The sequence below is a fragment of the Theobroma cacao genome, chromosome 3 (assembly GCF_053813885.1).
Source record: "Theobroma cacao isolate CCN51 chromosome 3, ASM5381388v1, whole genome shotgun sequence".
NCBI lineage: Eukaryota > Viridiplantae > Streptophyta > Magnoliopsida > Malvales > Malvaceae > Theobroma > Theobroma cacao.
The window spans coordinates 8,319,999-8,340,674 of record NC_142641.1 but is presented as its reverse complement, the minus strand read 5'-3'; the positions used below and the strand labels follow the sequence as shown (position 1 = coordinate 8,340,674).

Here is a 20,676-nt window from a genome sequence, read left to right as displayed (position 1 = left end):
TTTAGGCCTGTGGTAGCTTGTAGATATCCGATTTTGTCGAGGATTCCAGTTGACCCCTCTATCCTACAGACAGTAGGTTACTATCACCAATACTGGGTGTATATATGGGCCACTTGTCATTGTAATTATTATTGTACATTATAACTTTGTAAATTATTGTATGTATGAATTTATTTTATTCTGATGCTACAAAAATTATTTATGTATAGTTCTATAAAAATTGTTTTATAAGAAAATGAAATATATTATCAAATATTTTTATTTAGTTTAATTAGCCAACTTTTCACTCTAAATGAAAGATTTAGATTATAAAAATTTATTTTTAATCGACAGTGGATATTTTTCTACCATACGTTGTATTTTTATCAGGTTTCAAAATTTTTTGGTAAAAATGACCAAAATACCCTTATGTGGCGAAAATTTTATTTTGATTGTTTTCGATCTAAAATAGTTTATATTTTCTTAAAACTCAATATTTAACAACGATTACTCACAAGAAAGGTAAGAAACTGATTCGCTAGCCTTGCGGGGTTCCGATTGACATTCCGGATAATGAGTGTCAATCGGGATGTCGCGGCGGTTGTCATGGGCTCGAGGGAGATTTCGGGTCGTGACAATTCAGTTGGTATCAGAGCTTTTGGTTTAAAAGCTTATGGTTTTGAAAAAAGTTTTAGATTTTTAAAGTTCTTGGATTTAAAATTATTTTAAAATAATTTACAATGTTAGTGTGGCCTAGTTAAGATTAGTTAGTTGCATGTAATTGCATATAGAGTCTTTAGTAGTCTAAACCAATTTCATTCTTTTTGTATACCATTATGTCTCATCGACGTGAGCTACCACCTATCACTAGATCTACCGGTAGGGGAAAAGGTCACCCCAGATAGAGTCGGCCAAATTCTATAGAAGAGGAGTCGGCTGCATCTTCTTTTAGAGTAGTTCCTACTGCTTAGTCTACTAACATTCCTGTACCTCCTCCACCACCTGTTGCTACTCCTGGCGTACCTGCCATGTCACCCGAGGCAGCTCAAGCATTAGCGACTTTTCTCACTGCTCTTACGGGCCAAGCTCAAGCTGGTCCAGTTCCACCCGCTGATTCCCGTGTAATAACCCTAGTACCACCACCTTCTATTCCACCCCAAACACCGGACGTCTCCATTTCTAAGAAATTGAAGGAAGCTAGACAGTTGGGTTGCGTCTCGTTTAATAGTGAGTTGGATACGACCGCAGCTAAGGATTGGGTTAATCAAGTTTCGGAGACTCTTTCTAATATGAGATTAGATGATGATATGAAGCTAATGGTGGCTACTTGATTACTAGAGAAGAGGGCTAGTACTTGGTAGAATTCGATGAAATCTCGTTCCACTACTCCTCGACATGGTCTGACTTCCTCAAAGAATTTAATGGTTAGTATTTTACTTACTTTCATCAAAAAGAAAAGAAAAGAGAATTTCTGAGCTTGAAATAAGAAAATCTAACTGTAGAGGAGTATGAGACTCATTTTAACAAGTTAATGTTATACGTGTCGGATCTGATGAAATCTGAGCAGGATCAGGCCAATTATTTCGAGGAAGGGCTCCGTAATGAGATCAGGGAACGGATGACAGTGACTGGTAGGGAGCCACATAAGGAACTAGTGCAGATGGCCTTACGGGCTGAGAAGCTCGCCACTAAGAATAGACGAATTCGAGCTGAGTTCGTAAAGAGAAGGAATCCGCCTATGTTCCTTGGTTAGTCTTCAAAGAGAGGTAGAGATTCGACATCTACTGCAGGAAGTACTACCTCAGCGTCTATGGCATCCACTAGACCTCTATCTCAACAGTCACAGCCGAGATCTTCTAAATTTGATCGGCCAGTAATGAGTAGACAGGGGGGACTTCAAGAGGATTGGACATATATCGTAATTGCGAAGGATTTCATGTTAGGTCATGTAGACAGCCTGTAAAGTGTTTTCAATGCGGCCAACAGGGGCATATCAAGAGAGATTGTCCTCAGTTGAGACGGGGTACAGTAACTACTTCTACTCCTCCAACTCGTCCTAGTATACCACGAAGAGACACTTTGGGATCACAGTCCAGACAGGGCCCAGTGATACTGTCAGGCATGGGGAGTAATACCCCAAAGCAGCCATCTTTCAGATCACAGCCTTAGATTTCGACCAGGGTCTTTGCAGTGACTGAGGATGAAGCCCGAGTTCGACCTAGCACAGTGACAAGTACTATGATTGTGTTTGATAGAGATGCACATGTTTTGATAGATTCGGGTTCTGATAGATCATACGTTAGCATATCATTTGCATCATTCTCAGATAGGAACTTGTCACCATTAGAGGAAGAGATTGTAGTGCATACTCCTTTAGGCGAACGGTTAGTAAGAAATACGTATTATAGAGACTGTGGTATTAAAGTTGGGGAAGAAGAATTTATGGGTAATTTAATCCTTTTGGAGATTCGGGACTTTGATTTGATCTTGGGTATGGATTGGTTGTCCACTCATCGAGCAAAGGTGGATTATTTTAAGAAAGAAGTGATTCTCCAAAGTTCAGAAGGAGTAGAAGTGGTATTTATGGGGGAGCGTCGAGTATTACCGTTTTGTGTAATCTCGGCCCTTAAAGCTTTGAAATTGGTGCGAAAGGGATATCCGACATACTTGGCTCACGTGATTGATATATCGATGGAGGAACCTAAGTTAGAGAATGTCCCCATAGTAAGTGAGTTCCTTGATGTATTTCTTGATGAATTACCGGGACTTCCTCCCGATCGTGAGTTAGAATTCACCATTGATTTATTTTCGGGTACTGCCCCTATCTCTATTCCTCCGTATAGAATGGCTCTGGCAGTGTTGAAAGAGTTAGTGGACAAGGGTTTTATACGCCTTAGTACATCTTCGTGGGGAGCACCGATTTTATTGGTGAAAAAGAAAGACGATACACTTTGGTTATGTATAGATTATTGACAACTTAAAAGAATGACCATTAAGAACAAGTATCCGTTGCCGAGGATTGATGATCTTTTCGATCAATTATAGGGAGCTACAGTGTTTTCTAAGGTTGATCTAAGGTTTGGGTATCATCAGTTGAGGATTAAAGAACAGGATGTACCCAAGACAACGTTTAGGACTCGGTACAGTCATTATGAGTTCTTGGTCATGCCTTTCGGGTTAACTAACGCGCCGGCAGCTTTTATGGATATCATGAATAGGGTGTTCCACCCTTACTTGGACAAGTTTGTTATTGTGTTCATTGATGATATCCTGGTTTACTCGAGAGATAATGATGAACACGCTACCCACTTGCGCATAGTATTACAGACTTTGCGGGAAAGACAGTTGTATGCAAAGTTTTCGAAGTGTGAGTTTTGGTTACAAGAAGTGGTATTCTTGGGACACGTAGTATCGGGAGCTGGAATATATGTTGATCCCAAGAAGATAGAGGCAATTTTACAATAGGAGCAACCTAAGACAGCGACAGAGATTCGTAGTTTCCTTGACTTAGTCGGTTATTATCGGAGGTTTGTTCAGAGGTTTTCCTTAATAACAGCTCCTTTGACCCGTCTAACTCGTAAAGGAGTTAAGTTTGTGTGGGATGATGTTTGTGAGAATCGATTTCAGGACCTAAAGAATCGGTTAACCTCCGCTCCCGTTTTAACACTTCCTGTTAATGGTAAGGGATTTGTAATATATAGTGATGCCTCAAAATTGGGGTTGGGGTGCATACTGATGCAGGATGAAAAAGTTATGGCTTATGCTTCTAGACAGCTAAAGAGGCATGAAGCAAATTACCCTACCCATGATTTAGAGTTAGCAGTAATGGTGTTTGCTTTAAAAATCTGGAGGCATTACTTTTATGGTGAGCATTGTTGGGTATTTACAGATCACAAGAGTTTAAAATATTTGCTCACTCAGAAGGAGCTTAATTTGAGGCAAAGGCGATGGTTGGAGTTGATAAAAGATTATGACTTGGTGATAGACTATCATCCGGGAAAGGCGAACGTTGTAGCTGATGCCTTAAGTCGTAAGTCTTCATCATCTTTAGCAGCACTTCAGAGTTGTTATTTTTCAGCATTATTAGAGATGAAATCTCTTGGGGTCTAGTTGAGAAATGGTGATGATGGATCCTTATTGGCAAGCTTCATAGTGCGACCTTCGTTACTCAATCAGATCCAGGATATTTAGAGGTCTGATGATGAGTTAAGAAATGAAATTCAAAAACTGACCGATGGGGGAGTCAGTGAGTTCAAATTCGGAGAGGATAACGTATTGATGTTTAGAGACCGAGTTTGTGTTCTTGAGGGAAACTAGCTAAGACAGGCGATCATGGAAGAAGCCCATTCATCTGCCTATGCATTACATCCTGAAAGCACCAAAATGTATAGGACTATCAGGGAGAATTATTGGTGGCTAGGTATGAAGCGAGACGTAGCAGAATTTGTAGCAAAGTGTCTCGTATGTCAGCAAGTTAAGGCGGAGCATCAGAGGCCAGCAGGTACACTTCAGTCTTTACCTGTTCTCGTGTGGAAATGGGAGCATGTAACTATGAATTATGTTTTGGGACTGCCGCGGACATAGAGGGGAAAGGATGCAATTTGGGTGATCGTAGATTGGTTGACTAAGTCCGCTCACTTTTTAGTTGTCCATAGTACATACTCTATTGAGAAGCTGGCTCAGCTCTATATAGATGAGATTTTGAGGCTACATGGAGTTCCTGTTTATATAGTGTCAGATCGAGATCCTCGATTCACTTCTCAATTCTAGCTGAGATTTCAAGAAGCTCTCAGAACCAAATTGAAATTTAGCACTGCTTTTCACCCACAGACGGATGATCAGTCAGAGAGGACTATCCAGACTATGGAGGATATGTTGAGGGCTTGTGTCATGGATTTTCTTGGAAGTTGGGATAGACACTTACCGTTAGTGGAATTTGCTTACAACAACAGCTTCTAGTCTAGCATCGGTATGGCATCGTACGAAGCTTTATATGGAAGGAAATGTCGTACTCCACTTTGTTGGGATGAAGTGGGTGAAAGAAAGTTAGTTAGTGTTGAATTGATCAATCTAACAAATGACAAGATCAAGGTTATACGAGGGAGGCTAAAGGTAGCCCAGGATAGGCATAAGAGCTATGCAAATAAACGGAGAAAAGACTTGGAGTTTGAGGTCGATGATAGCGTTTTTCTTAAGGTGTCTCCTTGGAAAGGTAATAATTTAAATGCTTTGTGGTATTAAGTTTTATTTGATTATATTATTGAGGTAAATTATGATATCTTGTTGGACAATGAAATGTGTGATCTGGTTTGCAAAGCGAAGAAAGCTTAATCCAAGATATATTGGACCTTTTCGTATTATTGAAAGAATTGGGCCAGTGGCGTATAGACTAGAACTACCTCCGGAGTTAGATCGGATCCACAACGTTCTCCATATCTCCATGCTTAAGAAATATGTACCAGATCCCTCTCACATCCTAGAAGCACTTCCGATCGAGTTGCATGACGATTTGAAGTTTGAGGTGCAACTTGTGAGTATCTTGGATCGAAAGGATCGAGTACTGAGGAACAAGAGTATTTTAATAGTCAAAATGTTATGGAAAAGTGCTCGAATGGAGGAAATGACATGAGAAGTAGAGCATCAGATGAAGAACTAATACCCCCATCTATTTGTCGAATCTGGTAAGTGAAATTTTGAGGTCAAAATTTTATTTTAAAGGGGGTGGAATTGTAAAACCCGACCCTATAAACACATGTCATGACATACATGCACTGAGTAGCATGTTATTACACTACGAAAGTACTTCAGAATAGAAGAAATCCGGTATTGTACCTAACGGTACACTTGAGTTGATTTAACCTCAAACTAGTTCAAATAAGAATCGTAGGATAAAATTTAATATTATGTAGTTCAGGAATGACTAAAAATGATTGTTCGAGGGTGCATTTGGGGTAAAATGGAAAATTTCGATGTTCAGGAGCAAAATCGTCATTTTGCCACCTAAGATAATAATTTGATCATGGAGTGAAATTTTTGACCAAGATTAACTTTTTTGGAGTATAATTTAATGATAGGAAGTGAAAATTTTCAATTTCGGCAATTTTCGGAATATAGGGGCAAAACGGTAATTTTATCATCTCGGGGTAAAAACTGTAATTTACACCACCCAAAACTTGTCAAAATCATAGGATTTATTTATTTTTGGTATGAACAACTATGGTATGTTAAGTGGTGAAAAATTGAAGTTTAAAAGATGAAATTTTAAAAATGAGCCAATGGGAAAGTGACACATGGCACTTTTTAATGATTTAATATTATTTTAATAAAAAGTCAGCCCATTTAAACCCCATTTTCAGTGATGGCTGACCATAAGGGAGAACAAGAGAGAAAATAGAGAGGAAAGGAAGAAAAAAAGAAAAACCAAAGAGAAACAAGAAAATTCAAAGGGGAATTCGCGTTTTTCGCCCGTTTATGCATCTAACGGTAAGATTTTTTGACTTTAGCTTGATTTCTACCTTTCCTATGCCTTTGTTTCCATTTAGCATGCTTGAGGAGAGAGATCTAAAAGTGACATCAAGGGCTGGCCGAATTTCAAGGGGGGAGAAATTGAAATTTTTAGGTTTTGATTTTTAGTTAAATTGATAGTTTTAGTTAGTTAAATGTGTTTAGAAATTAAATTGGGCAAGAAAGCATTAAATTTTCACAATACCCACCCTTGGCCGAATCTGCAATGAGGTACAATGATGATGATCTGATTTTTATTCTAAGAGAAATGAAGAGAAAATGATGAAAAATGGTTAAATGTGATAGAAAAACACAGTAGAAAATTTACCGAGTTAATGTCTCATTTTTGGCCAAATTTTCCAAGGAGGAAAGTGAACTGATTTTGGTGATTTTAGAAGGTTGTTGGCTGATATTTAATGGTTAGAAATGTTGGAGAGAGAATGGGATGATTTAGAGCTAAAATAGAGCGCGTTAGCACTTTATCGGGTAAAGTGCCAAAAATAGGTTAATACCGCGTTTAAGCCATTTTAGACTATTGCATTTCATACCATGCATTAGTATAGGATTTAAGTCAATTATATAGTGATTTAGCATCAATGTGGTGAATTGGGTAAATTTTGCAATGTGTCTAGGAGGAGAGCCTTTCGGTAAAGGCAAGGAAGTCGTACCCAACCAATAATGATCGGGGCACCTAGGAAGCATTTCATCTGTACAAGCAGTGAGTAAACCTATTATTATTGTAAATTATCTAGAGTTTATTTTTAAATGCTCTTCATGGATTTTATGAAATGAAAATGAGATTAAAATGGGATTTTTGATGTTTTAGAAATAAATGTGACAAATAAAAATATATTGTGTTGATTATGAAATTGAATAATTAGAGGCTGTCAATTATTTTGAAATATATATATTTTACTATGAATGGCTTATGATATATGAGTATATGTGGCTATATTTTATAATTGCCTTGGGAATAAATGTAACCTCTTTTACTATGCAGGCTGGGTAAATAAATAAAAGTCACGTTATACTGTCGAAATTTTATTAAAATTGGTGGGTTAGTCACTGTAGTGACGGGTTTTCGTGGACTGCCTATTAGAGGGGCATGGTAAACCTAGTTTCATAGTTACTCCGGTTGTAGAGGCGAGGAGGGTAACTCTCGGGGTAGTGTTAGAGTTCACTTCACGTCAAACCCCCATGTGAATGTGTAACTCGGCCAACGCCAAGGAACGGCTTGTTTTCAAAACTATAATGTGTTTAACATGTAAATATCTTAACAACCTTGGCGGACTCGGTTAGATGCCTCGGCCAAGGTATCCCCGAGGACTAGATTTTGGCTTGAGCCATGTTTTTAATAAAGGTTATAAGCCTTAACAACTATTTTGGTAAATTACAAATGTTTTATGGTTTAAGAAAGAAATTGAAAACCTTATGAAATGGTTTGTGATTTGTTGTTTAAACTTGCCTCCATTTTACTCTCTTTTAGATATTTATGATAATGTCTGTTTACTCATTGGGATTGCAAAATCTCACCCACCTCCTTTCCAAACATTTCAGGCCTGTGGTAGCTTGTAGATATCCGATTTTGTCGAGGATTCCAGTTGACCCTTCTATCCTACAGACAGTAGGTTACTATCACCAATACTGGGTGTATATATGGGCCACTTGTCATTGTAATTATTATTGTACATTATAACTTTGTAAATTATTGTATGTATGAATTTATTTTATTCTGACGCTACAAAAATTATTTATGTATAGTTCTATAAAAATTGTTTTATAAGAAAATGAAATATATTATCAAATATTTTTATTTAGTTTAATTAGCCAACTTTTCACTCTAAATGAATGATTTAGATTATAAAAATTTATTTTTAATTGGTAGTGGATATTTTTCTACCATACGTTGTATCTTTATCAGGTTTCGAAATTTTTTGGTAAAAATGACCAAAATACCCCTATGTGGCAAAAATTTTATTTTGATTGTTTTCGATCTAAAATAGTTTGTATTTTCTTAAAACTCAATATTTAACAACGATTGCTCACTGGAAAGGCAAGAAACTGATTCGCTAGCCTTGCGGGGTTTCAGTTAGCATTCCGGATAATGAGTGTCAATCGGGACATCGCGACGGTTGTCATGGGCCCGAGGGAGGTTCCAGGTCGTGACAGTGTCAGCTACAGTATGTTCATGATTTGTTCAAGACATGCGGAAAAGGTTTGATATGCTGAAGCTGAAATCAATCAGCACATCAATGAGTCCCTCCACCAAACTTGATACTGATGAGAGAGGAAAAAGTGTTGATCAAAAGCTTTATAGAGCTATGATTGGATCTCTACTTTATTTAGCTGCTAGCAGACCTAATATTCAATTTAGTGTATGCTTGTGTGCACGGTTTCAATCACAACCTAAAGAGTCACACTTAACTGCAATAAAAAAAATCTTTAGGTACCTATTGGACACATAAAGTCTAGTACTATGGTATCTAAGAGGATCATCTTTTGATCTTATTGGATATTTTGATGCTGACTTTGCAGGAAGTAAAATAGATAGAAAAAGTACTAGTGGCACTTATCAGCTTTTAGAAAACATGCTTGTATCTTGGTCAAGTAAGAAACAGAACTCTATTGCACTTTCAACTGCTGAAGCTGAATACATTTCCTTAGGTAGTTGCTGTGCTTAGATTTTATCGATTAAATAACAATTAAAAGACTTTAGAGTAACCATGAATAATGTACCAATATTCTGTGATAATACAAGTGCCATAAACATCTCAAATAATCTGGTTTAGCACTCTAGGACCAAACATATTGAAATTAGACATCACTTTATTAGAGACTATGTGATTAAAGGAGACATTAAGATTGAATTTGTTAACACTTTGCAACAATTAGCTGATATATTCACCAAGCCCCTGAATGAGGAAAGATTCTATGAAATTAGGAGAAATCTAGGAATGGTTAATGTACAGGAGCTTTAGGAAAATTCGTGAGCTTTTCATTCATAAGACAGTAAGTACTTAGTTGATTAAAAGAATCGCTTAAGCAACTAAGAGCATTCTGTTTCCTTTTGTTAATAGACTTAGTCGGATAAGAGCAAAACTTAGTTAGTTAAGAAACTAAGATAAAATATAATAAAAAGAAAAAGAGCAAGCATATCAGGCGAAGAAGAAAAAAAATAAACGCTTAAGTGAAAAATAAAAAGAGAGGCAAAATTTTGAAATTTGAAAAAAGGGGTAACTGACTGCATTTAAAAGGGGGAGTTTGAAAATTTTTTAAAGAAGAAAAACCACTCTTAACTTCTCAGCTTTGTTCTCTCACATCAGAAGCCATTTCTCTCAAACTCTCAAACCCTAAGTTTGAAACCACTCAAAATCGATGGCTAAAACCACTTTACCTAGTAATATTTTGGAAAAGAAGAAAGGAAAACAACCCATGAAAGAAAGTCCACCATTTGAGATTCAAAAGAAGAGGAAAAAGGATGAGTCAGCCTCGGTGATAGAGAAAACTGAGAAGAAACAGAAAGTGAAAGAATAGAATTCAGAGAAAAAGAAGGAAAAAGAAAAACCTATAAGAAAAGGTACTCTTCCATCCACCAAATTTAGAAATAAAACTCATGAGGATAGGTTTAGGAAGATAGAGAATGCCCCTATTTCATGTGGGAAACACATTTACTGGGATAGCTTTAATGAGGTGCCAGAAATTAAAAAGGGTTTATCAGATTATTTTGAAGAGATAAAATTAAGGAAATTGAGTGTCTTCAATAATAGAACCTATAGTGCCAACTTAATGAAGGAATTCTATGCTAGCATTGCACTAGATGAAAATGAACTTGAGGTACCTGAAGATTTTGTTGATGATGGTCTGTGTTCCTGAATGGAAAAGAGTTTGTGGTCAGGGCCACAGATTTGGGAAGTCTGCTCAAAGTTGAGTGTGAAAAGGGAGAATATGAAATTCCTAAAGATTATGATCTCTCATCTTTATGGGAAATAATAACAGGGAAAAAGGAAATATATTCATCCAAATGTTATGCTAGTTTCATTAAAATCCCTTAGATTAGGATCTTGCATTATTTCATTGCCTCTACAATTCATGGAAGAAGCGGTGGCTTCAGCTATGTAAGCCTTCAAGATATATGGCTAATAAAGCATGCCTTTAATGCTACTCCCCTTAACTTAGGCAGATTCATGGTAGAAATGATGAAAGGAACATGTCAAGTTAATAAGGTAAATTTGCTGCATGGAAACATAATTACCTCTCTGATTAAGAAAAAAGGCATATGGAGTTCAAGATATGAAATGGACCAAGTGAAAAGCAAGGACCAGGCAATCTATCTAGGAAGTTTGCCAAAGATAGGGTACAAACTAGAAGGAGAAAAGTTTGTCAAGACCCTTAAGATTACTCCAAGGGATGAGCATTCCATTCCTACTCAGACAGCTTCCTCCCAGATTTTGAATGAAATGATTCTAAATTTGCTAATGAGAGTTTATGGGAAACTCACTAACCAATCTGCAAGGATACAAAAAATTGAAGATAAGTTGGAAAAGCTGGAAAACGTGATGAAAAAAAAAGGAAAAACACCTTCTGGTCTTGCAACTGAAGACACTTCTGCAACACCAAGTCCAACACCAGCAGAACAAGCTGCTAAAAGTCCTATCCTCCAAGCTGAAGGTGATGAACGAGAATTTGTTCCAGTAAGGAAATCTCTCACTTATAAGCCTCAAAATGAAGAAAAATCCAATGAAGGCATTGAAGTACTTGGATCCTTTAATGACAACTCTCCATCACATGATGAACCACAACCAGAAAAACCATCTCCTCCTAACTCTATGGAAGTTTCAATAATGGATGTCTTTCACCAAATGGTCAGAGAAGAACAATCAAAAAAAGAAGTAGCAAAAAAAAAAAAGATCAGAAGTCAGCATCTATAAGGGTTTCTCTTGAGTCAGTTCACATTGCCAGAGAAAGTGGACCTACTGATACAGAACAAGGGCAAGTAGCTGCTTCCACCAAAGCTAAATCCAAACCTACTAGTAAAGGCAAGAAGACCATGGCAACAAAGATAAAATTTCTCAAGAGAAGAAAGTCTTCAAGAATAGCTGAGAAAGCCAAACCCTTAATCAAATCATCTACTTAGGATCCACTCCAAATTTTAGACAGATCCTCCCCTGACTCCTCACCAAAAAGATCATCACTTATGCCATCTGTTGAAGCCCTCAATGTCCATTTTGGCACTAATGAGTCTACCCCCTCTGACTATTCTCAAACCAGTTAACCACTCATGTTTTTTGCTGATGACAAAAAAGGGGAGAAATGTGATAGAAAGCTTAGGGGAGATAGAAAGTAGAAGAATTTTAAAGAGAAAGTAAAAGTGATTTAGAAGTAATTTAGGAAACTAAATCTGACTCTGACGATATTGGGTTGTTTATGTTATTTTGTGTAATGATGGTTGAAAACTGAATGCTGATAACTTGTTGATATTGGGCTATTTATATTATTTTGTGTACTGATGGTTGAAAATGGATGCTGATAACTTATTTTTATGGTTGTTCTGTTGAATTCTGAATGGAAACTGTTTTAAAATGAAAATGGATGCTGCTTATGCTTTTATGATTTATGAATCTCTATTGGATGGTTAATGGCATTTATTTTTGGAATGGATATGATTTTTTGAAAATATGCTGATGACAGTGAATGGTATTTCTGTCGCCTATAGCTAATTATTCTGTAAGGTTGTATAAAAATATTCTGTCAAATGGTTGAATCTATACCTGTCATTTTCTTTAAGAAATTGATAAAAACTTGCTAAAATGAATAATAAAATCATCCATACTCTAAGGGAGAGCACATACTCAAGGGGAGAAAATCCTCATTTTATGCAAGACAAAAAGGATCTAATAGACACTATGCTGTTAATCAAGGAATGTTTTGTCATCATCAAAAAGGGGGAGATTGTTGGCTCCATTAGTTTTGGATGATAATAAAACATTCCCACTCATTTATGTCGAACTATGCTACTTGAGTGTGCAGGATGTAAAATGTATGCCAATAATAAATTAATCACTACAAAGTAAATATCAAATCTCATAAGAATAAGGAGCTAAAATTGAGCGACAAAACAGAAGCCTCTTAGTTGGATAAAGAAAGGAGTTAGTCAACTAAAACTCAAGAATGAAGATGGCCAGTTCAAAAATAGAGATGACTTAATCGACTAAGAAGCATTGTTAGTCGACTAAAAGCTTACTGCAAGAAATTAGGTTTAGAGACAAAGACGACTTAATCGACTAAGAAGTATTGTTAGTCAACTAAGAGCTCACTGCCAAAAGCTGGGTTCAGAGACAGAGAAGACTTAATCGACAAAGAAGCATAGTTAGTTGACTAAGAGCATTTTGTCTGAAGATTTGAATTTGAATACTAAAAGACAAATTAACGGCTAGAACTACTCCAAACCATTTCCCAACAGTCAGAAACTGTCAAACATCCATCAAAGTTGATTTCCAACTATATAAGTCACTCATAACGGCTAAGAAGCATATCAAAGGCTTCCAAGATCAAAAAAAGCTCAAAAACAACAAGAAATTCTTTGCATACTTTCTGCACTTCACCCCAATGCTTGTAATAGAATTAAGCACTTCACTTTGTAACATTTAGATTAGGTTAGTGATCATAGGTATTTCTTTATTTCTATTCTTCTTAATTACTAAGAGTGTGCGAGACACTCTAAGGGGACTAATCAAGCTTGGGTTAGCTTGATTGAGTGTATAGGTTCTAACTCAGCCTAGGAAAAGTTAATTTGGGGTTTCGGTTGATCTCAGGAAAAATCATTGTTAAAGGTTATGGTTGAGACTGTGAAAAGCCATTGTAAAAGCTTGGTGGGAGCTTGGGAATTCCATTGTTTTTAGTGATTTGGTTTGAAAAATCCTTGGTTGAACAATCAAAGTAGTGGATGTAAGTCTTTGACCGAACCACTATAAATCTTTGAGTATTGTCTCATCTGTTTTATTTTTCATTTTCATTCTTTCTAAAATCGTTCTTTCATCTTGCATCAAATTTCTCATCATTGACCTTCAAGTCGAAATCAAGTTTAGTAAAGCCAAAAAGTGCTATTCACCCCTCTCGAGCATATTTATTTGGGACCAACACCATCATCTCCAATAGCTTCAGATGGGCCTCCACTAACTTTGGATGGGCCTTCACCAGCTTTGGATGAGCCTCCAACAACTTCGAAAAGGCCACCAAAAGCTTTAAATTTGCTTCTAGCAAGTTCAGATGGGCAGCAAGTAGCTTTAACTTGGCCTTTAGCAACTTCAGATAGGCCGTCGCCAGCTTTGAATAGGCCTCCAAAAGCTTCAGATGAGCCACCAACAGCTTTAAATTGGAGTCTAGTACCTTTTGATGGACCTGCAGCTGTTGATTCAAATGGTTCTTCCTCCTCTAATTCCTCTAACCCAATCAACATACATTAAATCAAATACAAATCAAGGGGATGACCATGAATTGAACATTAATATTGTATGTGCCAATTAAGGGTGTGGAGAATAGAATGCTAAGTAATAATGCTGAAAAAATTTAATCAAAATAATAGACACAGGAATATACTACATCTCAACAACATATAGACTTAGGCATGGCCAATTCAAAGTTACAAGTAAACAAATCCAACAAAGACTGAATCTAATCAATTTTTTTCTAATCACATCCTCGCATGTCAATTTCATTTACCAATATGTTTGAAGGGTCATATTATAATGTTCTATACACACTTTGACATATTACTATCAACCATGTGTTCAAAATGGATAATCTATTACCAACAACATCATACTCCTTTTTATGTGCCCTAACCACCATAAACTGCCCACATAAAGTCATATAATCTGCCAAAGTTGGAAACTAAATCAACGAGAATCTTGGTGCATTACTTTTTGCCTATAGTTTGTCTTATGTAACACATTAGCCCCAATAACAAATTAAAAAAACAAAGCCAAATCAGCATACATTAAAAACACAGCCTAATACTATAAACAAATACATTAGCAACAATAAAACAAGAAACAACAAAACCCTATATCAGTAAATATTAAAAACAGAACCTAATACTATTTATCATCAACATACTGAAACGGTATCGCGCTCTTCCTTTCCAGCATCCTTTTCCTTTTCCTTTTCCTTTCCCCTTCCTTCTCTTGATTTTCTTCTTTCTCCTAAGCTTTTAGCCATCAGCTTTCTCGATTTCAGGTTTAGGTTTAGTTTTTAGCCTAGGTTTCAATATCGGAACTTCAAAGGTTAACGGCTCCAACGTGGATAACGGTTGGTTTAGGGTTTAGCCACTGTTTAGGGATAATTATCGGGGTTAATGAGAAATAGAACCTAAAAGCCAGATCTCAAACCCAACACCATCTGATCAAAACGGTGACGTGGCATATCTTTTATTAGCATCATATATTTTTTTGCTCATTTTCATCGTCATAGATCGAAATGTTTTTCACATTAGTCCTTGTACCGCTGCCATACACAATCTGACAATATGACGTGTCACTACCACGTCATATCATCAGGTGATATGGCACCACCACATCAGCATATGCTATGATGGGGACCTCCACATCATTCAACCAGTTACACATACGTTGCCACGTTAGCCAAGTTTGAGACGTCAGCACCATATCCACTATTCTGGGGAGGGACTAAATTAGAGAAATTTCTAAAATCAAGAAACTAAATTGCTTTGATTCGATTTTGAGTCGGAGGACTACATTGGTCGAAATAAGTGAGTATAGGGACTTCCTTGATCTTTTGACCGTTTAGTTACAACTCCTTTCACAATTTATTTACAAATACACATTCGTTTGAAGTTATTCAATTTTTACCGAATTTACCTTTTATTTAAATTTACTCAAAATTTCTTATAAAATGATTTTATTTGAATTCAAATACCACAATCAAATTCAACTAAATTTAAATTTAAATTATGCATTTCGAAACCCAAACAAAAAATTATTAATAACATAAGATGGAACCAATATTAACAATTATATTTAACTTTATCAACCAGGAATACAGTCTTTAATCTAGGAAATTTCAACTTAAAAATATAACTTAAAATATTCAACAAAATAAAAACATAAAAAATGAATAAATAATTACAAGCATGGAACTCGAATTCTATGGTTGTAATAAGAGGTTTGTCATGTCCAAATTAAGTAAGTCAGAATGAGGAATTAATTTTATAATCATCGATAACTCCATATCTCTATTTTTCAATTTTTTAATCAGAAAACACTAAATCAACATATTTTTCCTTATTTGACTTTAGCTCAAGTAAAACACAAAGTTAAATAAAACATTTTCTTTATTATTATAAATAGTAGAAGAAAAAAACTATTTAGTCATTTTATATTATTTTATTTGAACGTAATACAAGTTATTCATCTAAATTTGACGTCAAATATGAAACTTGTACAAATTTTTTTTTCTAAAAGGAGAATTCAAACTTAATTTTTGCGAAAATGATAAATTAATTTACATATTCTACAATCAAATAATTAAGTAAAAAAATATGATAAAAAATTTGTATATATATAATTTTTTATTTTGTATATATATTTGGCTTATTAATAAGCATATCAATAATAATCTACACGAGTAGTATAGGGACTTCGTAAGTCTATTCACTGCTAAGATCTACCGAAAAAATGAAATGAATAATCAAATAATATATCTACAAAATTAATCAAAAAATAAAGACTCATCTATAAGAAAAAACTAACAAAAACAAAATATGAATGAATGTAAGAAACTGTAAGAGGAAATTGTCAGAAAGGTATTGCACATGGCTCACACATTTAGTTAGGCCGACAAGTTGTCTTCATCCACACGACACCTTACGTTTTCAGACATTGTCCTTCATATTGGACAATTGTTGCATTTGTCAATTTATCTGTAACTTGAATATGCTTTCAGTCGTCGCACTCGTGGAGGCACCGATTGAGTTGGACATGCTGTCGGATTTGCGGATGGAATTGCAAATAGGGATGGGCAAGTTTGTCTATTATGCCCGTACCTCTGGAATTATGAACATCTCTGTGCTTAACTGCCTTCACCAGCCGATGGAATCCTTATCCTCCTAGGTCCTTCCACTTGGCCTCGCCAAGGTGGTGGCAACATTACAATTTGTTTCACATGAGGGGGGATGTCCCACTCATTGGGATGCCCTACCGGGCAAATGGACCCTGCATAACCCTTCATCAAAACGATTGTCTTGTAGTAGTTAGCGCAAAATTCAACGGCTTCACATTTGCATTTACTGAAAAATACAATGAACTCAATGTTCAAGCATAATGTAAATGTTATGTCAATTAGGGTTCAAATAAGAAATAAATATATTCTGACCTTATTACTACAAGGGCATGGCTACATAGCAATAAATCTATTTGGAATTCACAACATGAACACGTCTTCGTGGACAGGTTTACAAGTACGTCCATCTTCCCGTCTTTAACTTCAAACTCCACTTGATTGATAGGTTTAACTACAAAGCAATGTGCATCAGTGAACCATTTGCTTAACTGCCTGGCAACCCTAGGGCTGAGGGGAGTGGTCACCTTGACGGCCTCCTCGTACCAATCATGAAACCAACACTGGAACATGTCTAGGATGAACTCAATCAAAATAGTGATTGGCATTTGTTTTGCATGTTTCAAGCATGAGTTAACAAATTCAGCAATGTTGGATGTCAAGAATTGGTATCGCCTTGCCAATGAACGTGCACGTGCCCATCTCTCAGGGCCTATTCTCATAAGGTCAGTGTGGGCTCCCCGTGTGAATCTGCTTGAGTTGGTTCATATGTCTGTTGAAATCGAAAACCTTATAGCAAGCTCGAGCAAGGGTAAAAGTCATAAAAACGTCGTCGCGCTTAAACTTGTTTTTAAAGTTTTTCTTCAAGTGGCAACCGCATAATTCGTGGTGCGCTTCTGGGTATGCATTTTGGATTGCTTTCTCAATGCTGAGATGCTGATCAGAAATGAACATAATGTTTTTAAGACAACCAACCGCATCACACAACTTGCTAAGAAACCACATCCATGAGTCTTCATCCTCAACATGGTCGATGCCAAACGCAACTAGATATACACACTCGTTCGCATCTTTGTATACAGCGACAAACAGAACACCCCTAAACCTGCCTTTCAGATGTGTCGCATCAATTGCAACCATAAGATGCATTACATCCCTAAACCCCTGAATACAAGCCCCGTATGACCAAAAACAATATTTGAATCTTTCTACCTCATCAGTAGCCACTATGGTGACTGTGCTAGGATTTTCTTAGTCCAACATATAAAAATATGAGGATAATAATTGAAATGACTCCTCTGGGGGATCGAAAACAAGCTTCTCTACATACTTCTTCGTTTGCTAGGCCTTACCATATAAGCATTCCAATCCCCACTGAACCTTCATCTCACCAATTATGTATTTAGGCCTCAATGCTACTCTATTAGCCTAAAGCTTATGTGACATAAGTTCACCAATTATCTTGGCACTTGTAGTTGGAAATTGCCCTTACAAACCATCGACAATACTCGTGTGTGCTTTATGGAATGTCTGAACTTGCCAATATTCTTCTTCAAGTAACTTCGTTGCATGCACCCCGAACTTGCATGCCTTGTCCTTGCAACCAACCTCATAACGACCTTTACATGACCTTTTTACTCTTATCCCAAGCTATTCTTTTAGAGCCAACATGTTCAAAGCTTGTTTTAACTTGGCCTTTGAGGAAAACATTCTTGCTTTGTATAAGCAATCATCAGCACATGTCGACTCTTTAGTGGTAATTGTTTGGAAGAAGAACCTTTTTGCACATGGAATTATCCACGTACGAGATATCCCTGCATTTCCCCTTTCTTGATAACTGTCATGGAGCAATGTATCAAGGGAACAAATCCCATTCTCATCATCGATAGAGTTATTATATATGGAGTCATCACACTAAACATCTCCTACATCAACACCTCCAACAGGTTCCATTTCGCCTTCAACATTATTGCAAATTGGAATGTCACTGTCATAAAGCCAATCATCATTTGAACTCTCATCATGCCATTCATCAGGCCCATTATCTGAATTGTCATCAAATCTATCTTCACCGGCAGGGAACAAATCCTCATTTCCCTTATCAGATTCAATATTATCTTCGAGTGTCATAATGTCACCCTCCAACGTCGCAGTGTTGTCCTCAAGTGTCACATTCTCATTTGAAAATGCCATTACACCCTCTATAGTATCACTCGATCATTGCATTTGTTGGACAGAAGCAAGCAATTGGTTCAATGCACATCTTGATCATAATTGTGCAGCCAATTGTTCTGTGAATGTCGTATGTCTACCGAGCTATACAAACTCTTGTGCATACGTCAATTGCCATTATTGTGGGTTACGGACCGAATGCTATGGTATATGTGAAGCATTGTAAATCTCATTTTGATTGAGCTGATTACCATGTTGTTCAGCTTCTTCATGTGACATAACATTTGTTTGACGTCCCTTAATGCTGACATACACAACCGGAACATTCCTCTGTTTTAGCAGAATTAATACAACATCCTCATCGTCCTTAATAATTGGCCGTGATAGCTCTCTGCGTGCACTGATCAATGCATGTAACTCAATCTCCTCAATTTCTGAGTTTACCCCAACAACATGTTCAACCAGCTTTATCAAGCCCACAAACGACAAATCACTCCTAACCCCCTGCATTCGTGACTCACCACCTTTGTAAATGCCATCCACCCACTGACCACCGTGTCTTATCACAAGTCACACAATTGGAACCCCACTGAAATTTTGAAAATAAAAAAAATTATCAATCATTTTACACATCATATGCCGTGGTCTAGAATTTGTCAGTCATGTTGTTACACGCCATTTTTAAAAAATGTTACACGCCATGTTTAGAAAATGTTACATGCAAATTCAAAGATTATTACACGCCTTGTTCAAAAATGTTACATGCAAGTTCAAAAATTGTTACACGCCATGTTCATAACATGTTACATGCCATGTTAAATAAAAATGTGACACGCCATGTGCTAACACATGTTATTTTAGTATATTTTTTACATGCCATCTGCTTTATAGATGCATGGCGTGTAATAACTCTGGGCAATGTTTCTAATCCATGTTCTAATTTACACAAAAAGTTTCAGAAATTTATGTGTTGCAGCAATAAACCCAATAACATACCTTGATGTCAGCTCTGCTATAGGGTATGTTTATTAACGGCAATATGGCCAGATGTCGAGAAATAGACTATAGCCCGATGACGATGGTGCTCAATAGAGAGTTGACAGAGCTCATACAGTTCAGAGAGCTAATGTCGATGGTGCTTAACAGAGAGTTGACAGAGTTGATACAGTTTAGAGAGTTGAGAGAGAAAGATGAGCAAGCTCGAATAATAGAGTAGTTTTTTCTATTTTCTCTCTAGCATGAGGGAGATATCGGGAGATTAATTTGCCATGATGTTTTTAAGGGCATTTTGGTCTACCCATGCTTCTTTTTTGCTAGAAACAGATAACTTTATATGGGTGGTTATTTTTTAAATCACCTTATGAGGAGGCTTATTTTTCACAATTTCCTCTAAAATAAACCTACTTAAGCTTATTGCTCATATTTGTATATACCAAATAAATGGTGAAAAATAAGAAGAATGGTTAATTAACAAAAAAGCTCTTGAATAAATAATTTTGTAACTAATTCTTTGAATTTTCATTATATCTGAAAAAGGCTCTTATCTTTTAATTTGTATGCAAAAAAAAAAAACTGATTCTTTTATTATATTCACATAAACTCTATTCATAATAGAAAATCAAGGATGGTCAAATTTAATAGCAATTGGCATTTTCTGTTCATGTGGTAAATTATACATGATGTGATTAAATGATATTTTCTATGAAAGAAAAGTTGTTATTTACCAAGCATCATGACAGAAAGGCGAAGGCATGAAACTCCCAACTTTTATAAGTGGATCGTTGGGTGAACACTTAAGTGAGCTTTTAACATCTATTATGCATGATTTCATTTATTAGTTATAATTCCTTCCACATATTCTTTTATCTTTTGTAGTTGTCACCTTGGTTGGTTGTCACTGTTGAAATAAAAAATTTTTAAAGTTTGGAAGGGATCAAAATAGGTGAT

General features: G+C 36.3%; 1 non-coding gene across 1 annotated transcript; it reads right to left on the bottom strand.

Annotated features, from left to right (window-relative positions):
- Window positions 1-15,633: 15,633 nt before the first annotated feature.
- LOC148763550 (small nucleolar RNA snoR8a) lies at window positions 15,634-15,726 on the bottom strand. Its single transcript, XR_016025634.1, has one exon. It is a non-coding gene; the product is annotated as a small nucleolar RNA snoR8a (small nucleolar RNA).
- Window positions 15,727-20,676: the final 4,950 nt, after the last annotated feature.